The sequence below is a fragment of the Rhinopithecus roxellana genome, chromosome 2, assembly GCF_007565055.1.
Source record: "Rhinopithecus roxellana isolate Shanxi Qingling chromosome 2, ASM756505v1, whole genome shotgun sequence".
In the NCBI taxonomy this organism is placed as follows: domain Eukaryota; kingdom Metazoa; phylum Chordata; class Mammalia; order Primates; family Cercopithecidae; genus Rhinopithecus; species Rhinopithecus roxellana.
In genome coordinates this window covers 87,204,674-87,213,544 of record NC_044550.1, presented here as the reverse complement: position 1 = coordinate 87,213,544, position 8,871 = coordinate 87,204,674, and positions in this window count along the sequence as shown.

Here is an 8,871-nt window from a genome sequence, read left to right as displayed (position 1 = left end):
CATGTCTGGACTGCAAGTATGGGAAGGGAAACTATTCTGTCTGCTGTCCCCCCTACCATCCCCCTCTCTCAGTATCAGCGTACATCCGGACGTTCTGCTTTGCTTACCTCCAACCTGACTGTTCCCATACAGGGTTGCATTAAGCCTCCTTACATGCTGTTAGTGGGAAATATCAAAATTTGGATGAACAATCAAACTATCCAATGCATTAATCGTCATTTATACACTTGCATTAACTCCCATTTTGACTCCAGGAAAAGTGCTATGTTGGTTTGAGCTCGAGAAGGAATCTGGATTCTGGTAACTTTGTCCAGACCTTGGGAATTCTCCCCCTTGATACATTTCATTAATGAAGTGCTACAGTGAATTCCAAAAGGATCTAAGAGATTTGTTTTCACTTTAATTTCTGTGATCATGGGCCTAATTATATTCACTGCAATGGCCACCACTGCCGGAATGGCGTTACACCAATCTATTCAAACAGTTCATTTTGTTAGTGATTGGCAAGCCAATTCCACCCAAATGTGGAATTCTCAACAAGGCATTGATCAAAAATTGGCTAATCAAATTAATGATTTAAGACAGTCTGTTATTTGGCTTGGAGATCGGGTAGTGAGTCTTGAACATCTCGTGCAAATGCAGTGTGATTGGAATACATTGGATTTCCATATCACCCCGTATTCCTATAATGAGACTGATCATTCATGGGAAATGGTCAAAGGACACCTTCTGGGTGGGGAAGATAATTTATCCTTGGACATAACTAAATTAAAGAAACAAATTTTTGAAGCCTCTCAAGCTCATTTATCCATTGTGCCTGGAGCTGAGGCATTAGATCAGGTGACAGAAAATCTTTCTGAATTAAACCCCACGACTTGGATTAAGTCTATTGAGGGCTCCACTGTAGTAAATTTTGGAATTATGTTTCTCTGTTTAATTGGCTTGTCTTTAGTGTGCTGGACCAGTCAAAGAATCCTGCGTCAAAATCGAGACAATGAACAAGTCCTCATCGCCATTGGCACATTTATATAAAAAGAACGGGAGAGATGTTGCGGGAAGTCAGGGACCCTGAACGGAGGGACCAGCTGAAGCCATGGCAGAAGAACATAAATTGTGAAGATTTCATGGACATTTATTAGTTCCCCAAATTAATACTTTTATAATTTCTTATACCTGTCTATACTGCAATCTCTGAACATAAATCGAGAAGATTTCATGGACATTGATCACTTCCCAATCAATACTCTTGTGATTTCCTATGCCTGTCTTTACTTTAATCTCTTAATCCCATCATCTTCATAAGCTGAGAATGTATGTGACGTCAGGACCCTATGATGATTGCATTAACTGCACACATTGTTTAAACAATATGAAATCTAGGCACCTTGAAAAAAGAACAGGATAACAGCGATGTTCAGGGAACAAGGGAGATAACCATTAGATCTGGCTGCCTGAGAGCCGGGTGGAACAGAGCCATATTTCTCTTCTTTCAAAAGCAAATAGGAGAAATATCGCCAAATTCTTTTTCTCAGCAAGGAACAGCCCTGAGAAAGAGAATGTGTTCCTAGGGGGAGGTCTCTGAAATGGCCGCTCTGGGAATGTCTGTCTTTTACGGTTATAACTAAGGGATGAAATAAGCCCTGGTCTCCCTTAGCATTTCCAGGCTTATTAGGATGAGGAAATTCCCACCTATTAAATTTTGGTCAGACTGGTTGTCTCCTCTCAAGCCCTGTCTCCTGATAAGATGTTATCAATGACAATGCATGCCCAAAATTTCATCAGCAATTTTAATTTCACCCTGGTCCTGTGATCTCGCCCTGCCTCCATTTGCCTTGTGATATTTTATTACCTTGTGAAGCATGTGATCTCTGTGACCCACACCCTATTTGTACACTCCCTCCCCTTTGAAAATCACTAATAAAAACTTTCTGGTTTTGCGGCTTGTGGGGCATCACGGAACCTGCAGACATTTGATGTCTGCCCCAGATACCCAGCTTTAAAATTTCTCTCTTTTGTACTCTTTCCCTTTATTTCTCAGACCAGCCAACACTTAGGGAAATAGAAAAGAACCTACGTGAAGTAACCTTGAATTATCAGGGGCAGGTTCCCCCGATAATATAGTGATATTCTTTTTTTAAAAAAAAATCCAGGCTAGCAGTAGCCTCAAGTAATCCAATTTATTCAGAGACTACTGACTTATGTTCTTTATTCTAGGACTGTAGTCATACCAAACTTCTTTTTGAGCCAGGTATCTGTCACTAGACTTAATTACAAGTACTTCTTGCTTATCAACGCTCTCAGGGACCAAGTCCTTTGCCACTTTTCCTCAGCCATTTTTTTTTCCAACTGAAAGGAATTACTGGAGGCCACAACCTGAAGTTTTAAAGAAATGTGTGATTGGCACGCACCTTGATTTGTTTTTGCTCTGAGGTTGTGTCTTGAATAGTAATCAATATTTATGGCTCAAGGGATTTCTCAATTTTGTCTTTTATTAACAGAAATGAGAGACTACTTCATTCTTCAGTCCTCCAGGATTGCTTAGACTCTCTATATAACCCTCCATTCTCACAAACAGTATAGTTCATATCTGAGCTTGTCCTTTGTGTATTAGCTTTAGAAATAGAGCAAATGGGCCGGGCGCGGTGGCTCAAGCCTGTAATCCCAGCACTTTGGGAGGCCGAGACGGGTGGATCGCGAGGTCAGGAGATCGAGACCAACCTAGCTAACACGGCGAAACCCCGTCTCTACTAAAAAATACAAAAAACTAGCCAGGCGAGTTGGCGGGCGCCTGTAGTCCCAGCTACTTGGGAGGCTGAGACAGGAGAATGGCGTAAACCCGGGAGGCGGAGCTTGCAGTGAGCTGAGATCCGGCCACTGCACTCCAGCCTGGGTGATAGAGCGAGACTCCGTCTCAAAAAAAAAAATAAATAAATAAAAAAGAAAAAAGAAAAAAAAAGAAAAAAAGAAATAGAGCAAATGGCAACAAACGTCAAACACCAAACACATTAACTGCATGCTTAGTCTCTCATATATTCAAAAGCACTTAAAAGTTTAGCCAAATATTTCCTGATCACCTACCATAGGTTGTCATTTTTCCAGATTCCTGTGAGTTTCCTTACTGCACAAACCAGCCCCAATCTAGTACTGGAACATTCAATTTCTTTGTTGTCATTGTGAAAAACATTTCATTTCTAGGTATTGATATTTCTAGTTGTAAATTAGTCTCCATAACAAAAGAAAAATAAGCAATCTCAAAATTTCAGTGGCTTATATTACAATTACTTATGTCTTCTTCATATTGATCATTATTGGCTCTAGCTGTGAGCTGCAGCTGTGCTCTGGCCATGAATTGAATTGGAATCAGATGTGCTCCACAAGATGGTGGGACCTGGTAATGCCTTTTAAAGTTCAGAATTGTCAACGTGCTAGTTCTACCTACATTCTGTTAGCCAAAGCAAGTCATATGATAAAGCCCAACATTGATAGAATAAGAAAGTCCATTGATCTCAGTAGCAAGAGAAGATGGAATATTTGTTGACAGGTGATACAGTTTACCACAGCTGCTAAACGTTTTGGTCTAGCTATGATGTCAATGAAAGGAAATGAAGATATAGACGTATCCATACTATGTCACTAATGATTAGATGCTAAAGTATCTTTTATGTTTCTAGCATTTACATAATATTTGTAATAATAGTTTAAATAACTAGTTATTATTTTGAAATAAAGCTGAAGCCTATCTACTCCTTGCTCTTCAGAAATTTTTTTATTAAAGTACTATCCCGATTTTCTTACTGCTAGCACATATCCTGAAGTAAGTGAGCATACAGTAAGACATTTAGGTCTATATAACACAAGTTATATGTAACTCAGGATAGCAGTGGGAAGTGATAATAATTTCTTTACCTGCAATATCAAAACATATAAAACGGAATCTATCTCACCTTTGAACAAACTTCACCCTTGTCCAGTCTGTACAGTGCTACACTGAAGTATATTTGCCAAATATGTTGCCTTTTAGTACTACTGTAATATTGTCAATCTGCCTATCAGCCAGATTTATCCTGGCTTTTCACTTAAGAAATAAGTTTTTCTATAACATGAACCAGGTATAAAGTAAAATCTCTTCAACTATCAAACCTGCATCCTTTCTTCCCAGTATCATTAGAGGGAAGTTTGGAATTCTTTCGAATTATATAAATTTTTAGCTTTTATCCTTCAGATAATATTTACATACAACAGTCAGACTTAGAGCAGTCATCCCGAAGCCTACTGCTGAAAGGAAAGTGTGAACAAAGGCAGAATGTGCTTCTCTGATGAGGAATTTGGCTTATCCAGTCTCAGCACCTTTAAAAATATCACTCAGCACCTGATAGTCATTTCAGAATGTTAACAGATCTTTGGCACTCTGCAATAAGCAACTATATCAGTGCCATTAGCCTTATACATGTGTCCTATAATTGAGCCATTCTATGACTATTATGCTATCTGTCTGTCAGATTTCATAACTGTAGGGAGAAGGGTAAAAGATTCAATGCTTCTAAAGAAATTTTATACCAGCTGCTCATGTCAGTTGTCTGCCTGTTCATTTTATAACAAGCTTCAATTCATAAGGAGGGGTATAACTACTTTGAAGACAAAAACGGGGGCCATTACAAGGGTTGGGACCATCTCTCATTTCTTCAGAGGCACCACGTCATTTCATTCACTCATCACAGCAGTTGGACTTGCCCTGGGATGTCAGCCAGAAAATGCTACAGAGAGGGAAGATGAAGTAAATTGTACAGAATTCTGATTCTTAGAGGCATATTCTTCATCTGAAATCTCCTCTTGGTGCATAAATCAAAGTGAAGTCTAAGATTCAAGGGTGATCTAAGACTGAAATATATTAGTCTCAGATTCTCCAATGTAAACCTCAATTCTCTACTATTTTCTCCCACTTTTCATAAGTAAGAAGGAGGACCTTTGCCAAAAAAAAAAAAAAAAAAAAATGACAGAATAGAGTACCATGAGATAAATATTTAAGAAAGAGTACCACACATCCCAACAATAAAATGGCTAAAATTGAAAGCACTGACAACACCAAGTGCTGATGTGGAGCAATAGGAACTCTCATTCATTGCTATTGGAAATGCAAAATGAACTCTCGTTCATTGCTATTGGAAACGCAAAATGGACTCTCATTCATTGCTATTGGAAATGCAAAATGGTACAGCCACTTTTGAAATTGGTTTGGGAGTTTCTTCTAAAAGTAAACATATGTATGATCCAAAAATTGCACTCTTTGGTATTTACCCAAATGAATTGATAACTATGTCTATACAAAATCCTGCAATGAATATTTTTAGCAGCTTTAGTCATAAGTACTAAAACACGGAAGCAACCAAGATGTCCTTCAACAGGGGAGTGGATAAATAAATGGTGATGCACCAATTCAATGGACTATTATTCAGCGATAAAAGAAATGAGCTACTAAGCCGTGAAAAAGCCTGAAAGAACCTGAAATGTATATTGCTAATGAAAGAAGCCAATCTGAAAAGGCTACATATTGTATAAGTCCAACATATGGCATGATAGAAAATGCAAAACTATGGAGACTGTGGTCACCAGAGCTTCACGGAAAAGGAGGGAGGAGTTAATAAATAGGTAGAGCAGTGAGACTATTCTGCATAATTCTGTAATGATGGAAACACGTCATTATACAGTTATGATACAACACATTGAACAACACAAAGAGTGAACCCTAATGTACACTGTGGCCTTTATTTAGTAACAATGGATCAAAAATTGTTCATTAACTGTAACAAATGTCCCACACTAGCAGTACCCAATCTTGCTGACACCAGGGACCAGTTTCATGGAAGACAATCTTTCCATGGACCTGGGGTGGGGTGGGGAGGGAGAGGGTTTTAGGATAAAACTGTTCCACCTCAGATCATCATACATTAGTTAGATTTTCATAAGAAGAAAGTTTACAGAAAGCTTTAAGTTTACTTTCTGCAAACTTAAAACTCAAAAAATTAAAGTCTATTGATGTAAGAAAAAGAATTTAAGACAATAGAGCTGTGAAGTGAATTAATTAGGTTACAACAAATGGCATCATAATTTAAAATTAATTCAACTAATTGCAGAAGTTATGCATGAAAAAAAATTTCATGACACATTACTTTTTATTTCATAACAATTCTGGATTTATTCAAGAAAAAAGTTAAGAAGAAGTTGTGTGAAAACTGACACTATATTTACTATGTATTTAAAAGTCTTGTATTTAAAATATATAGTTTGTTCTCTAAAAAATATTATCTTAAATACATTTTAAAAGCATTTTATAATTTTAAAAATTGTAAAAAGTAAATATTCTCTTTTAAAATAATTTTTAAGTTGAAGACATCTTTAGTTACCCTTATACTGCCTTCTGATATTGCATTAGTTATAGGTGCTAATTATCTCTTGCCTAGAATACTCATTCATTCATTTGTTCTTCATACACTAAGTACGTACTAAATGCTAAGCATTGTCCTATATTTAATGAAGAAAATGTGATAGAGTTAAATAAAGCAGTACCTCTGACCTGAGGGAGCACACAGAATCTAATGAGACAGAGTGGTAGACTTTTAATCAAAGTAGGTTTAACTCTGTAACAAGTCAAAATCTCAGCAACTGAACAATATTGAAGTCAACTTCCAATTCATATCACATGCTAATGTGGATTGATTTATATGTGGTAGGGGGTGAAATTTGTTGAAGAGAAGCTTGCCTCCATGTGGTGACTCAGAAATTCAGGTTCTTTCTAGCTAGTATCTCCAGCTTCAGCTTCAACATGTGGTCCTTTGGGAAAAAAAAAAAAGTCGTGGGGAGAAGGGAGAAAACGAAGATAAAATGTAGAACACGGTATATTGTGTTTTACTTATAGGTACAAGCCTAGTAGCTGTGTATGTTACATGGCCCCAACCTAACCAGAAAGGAGGGTGAGAAATAGAATCTCTCTACATTGCCAGAAGAAAATTAAATGGGTTAGTAAAGAACACAGTGTTTTCCTGTCACACAGACATATAAGAAAATATTTACAATATAATAAAATAGAATTATGCATAGGCAGTCATTTTCTTCAAGGACTGAGTTTCGAAAAACTTCTATATTAAAACGCACGTAATTCACTAATTTTTCTATAAAGATGAATGTATGTTGGAGGATGTTATAACTTTCCACTAATTTTAACACATTTTTGCTTAAAAGTTTCTTTTTATTTTCTCAATCTTTGTCTAATATCTTAAAGTTTGCTCTTCTAAATAAATTCATTCTGGCATTTCTTCACATTTAACCTCCATTTCAAAGTTTAAGGTCCATTTTTCATGTACTGCAGTAATGCCACCACTACAAATGGCCTCCAGGTGACAGTGCTAAAGGATATTTGAAAATCCTGAATTGTAATAACACTGTGTGGTAAAATACAGCCCAATATCTCAAAGTCACCCAAAGACATAAACCCATAAACAAACTCACACGATACTGACTAAACATGGGTGGAAGACATGTCTGTTTGCTAGCCAAATTGGTGCCACTGCGTGACGATAATGCCAACACAGTTTACAATTTCCTCTGCTCATAGCTTTAAACGTATGTAAACTTGATGAATATTTTAAAATTTTATCAGATTCTTAGTATTACCAAGTGAGATATTAATGTTTTCAGTTACTCTTTTTAAAATCACATAATAAACTTAGCATAAAATGTGACCAAATTAGTAAACTGCTTTTTCGCAGCATGATAAGCTACAGAACAATCTGTGATAGATTCTCTGTCTTTAGCCACTTCTACCTCCTTCCCGTTTTCTGTGGGTAACCCATACAGAATTGTAAATAAGAAGCACAAGTCTCATCGTGTTACTTCTTTAAGTAACATGTTCAATACTTCTTCACCCCACCGACTCAATTACCTAAAGGAAAAAGGCCAAACTCTAAAGATTTTAAACACAATTCCATACAACAAACATCCAGTGAAAATCTGCCAGATGCCAAGTGTTTGCAAGAAACAGAACTGAAAACTCTTTAGTCTTTGCAAACCTTATTCTTCCATACATTTTTTCTACCACTGTCCACCTTTGGCTCTAACATACTTAGCAGTGAGTCATTCCCTGACCACAAGATGTTTTTTATATCTCCTTGCCTTTGAGCATGCCGTATCAGCCAGAGTTTAGCCTAGTAAACAGGCACTGCAAGCAGAAAGGGATCTATCGCAGGAAATGAAATGCTTATAAGATGATTAGAAGGGCGGGTACAGAGGGAGTCACGGGACTGCTATTGGACCAATGAGCTCCGAGACACAACTGATGCTGACAGCTAGAGCCAGATATGCTGACTCTGTCTCCTGCAATTACTATGACTGCCTTTAGCTACAATAGACGCTGGAATATTAAGTCTAGCTACTACTTTAAACTCTAACATCTCTTCAAACTCTAAAATCTCTGTCGCATTATTTGCTAGCTAAAAAACATCCACAACAAGGCTCCTACCACACAGGCCCATTCCAAATTTCACAGGAATGCATCTAGTTAGCATTGCCTACTCTGCATCCAGACTTTGGCTACCAGAAGTGTAGGAAACATAGTTTTTGACCTCTCTACCTCCCATAGTTCCCGAATGCACACGGAAGTAAGAATGAGTGCCGAGCCATATCCAGAATGCCTTGATTGCTTTCCTTCCTGATACGATACCAGCTTCAACATCCAGCTCTAGTATTGCCTTCTGTGTGATGATTTTCCTGGCTTTAAATCAGGATCACAACATTGCTCAATTCCTAGTAGTACTGTTCTCATAGAAGATATTGCATAAAAGAAATATATAGAATGTCTTGGGTTCTGATTGAATGGTG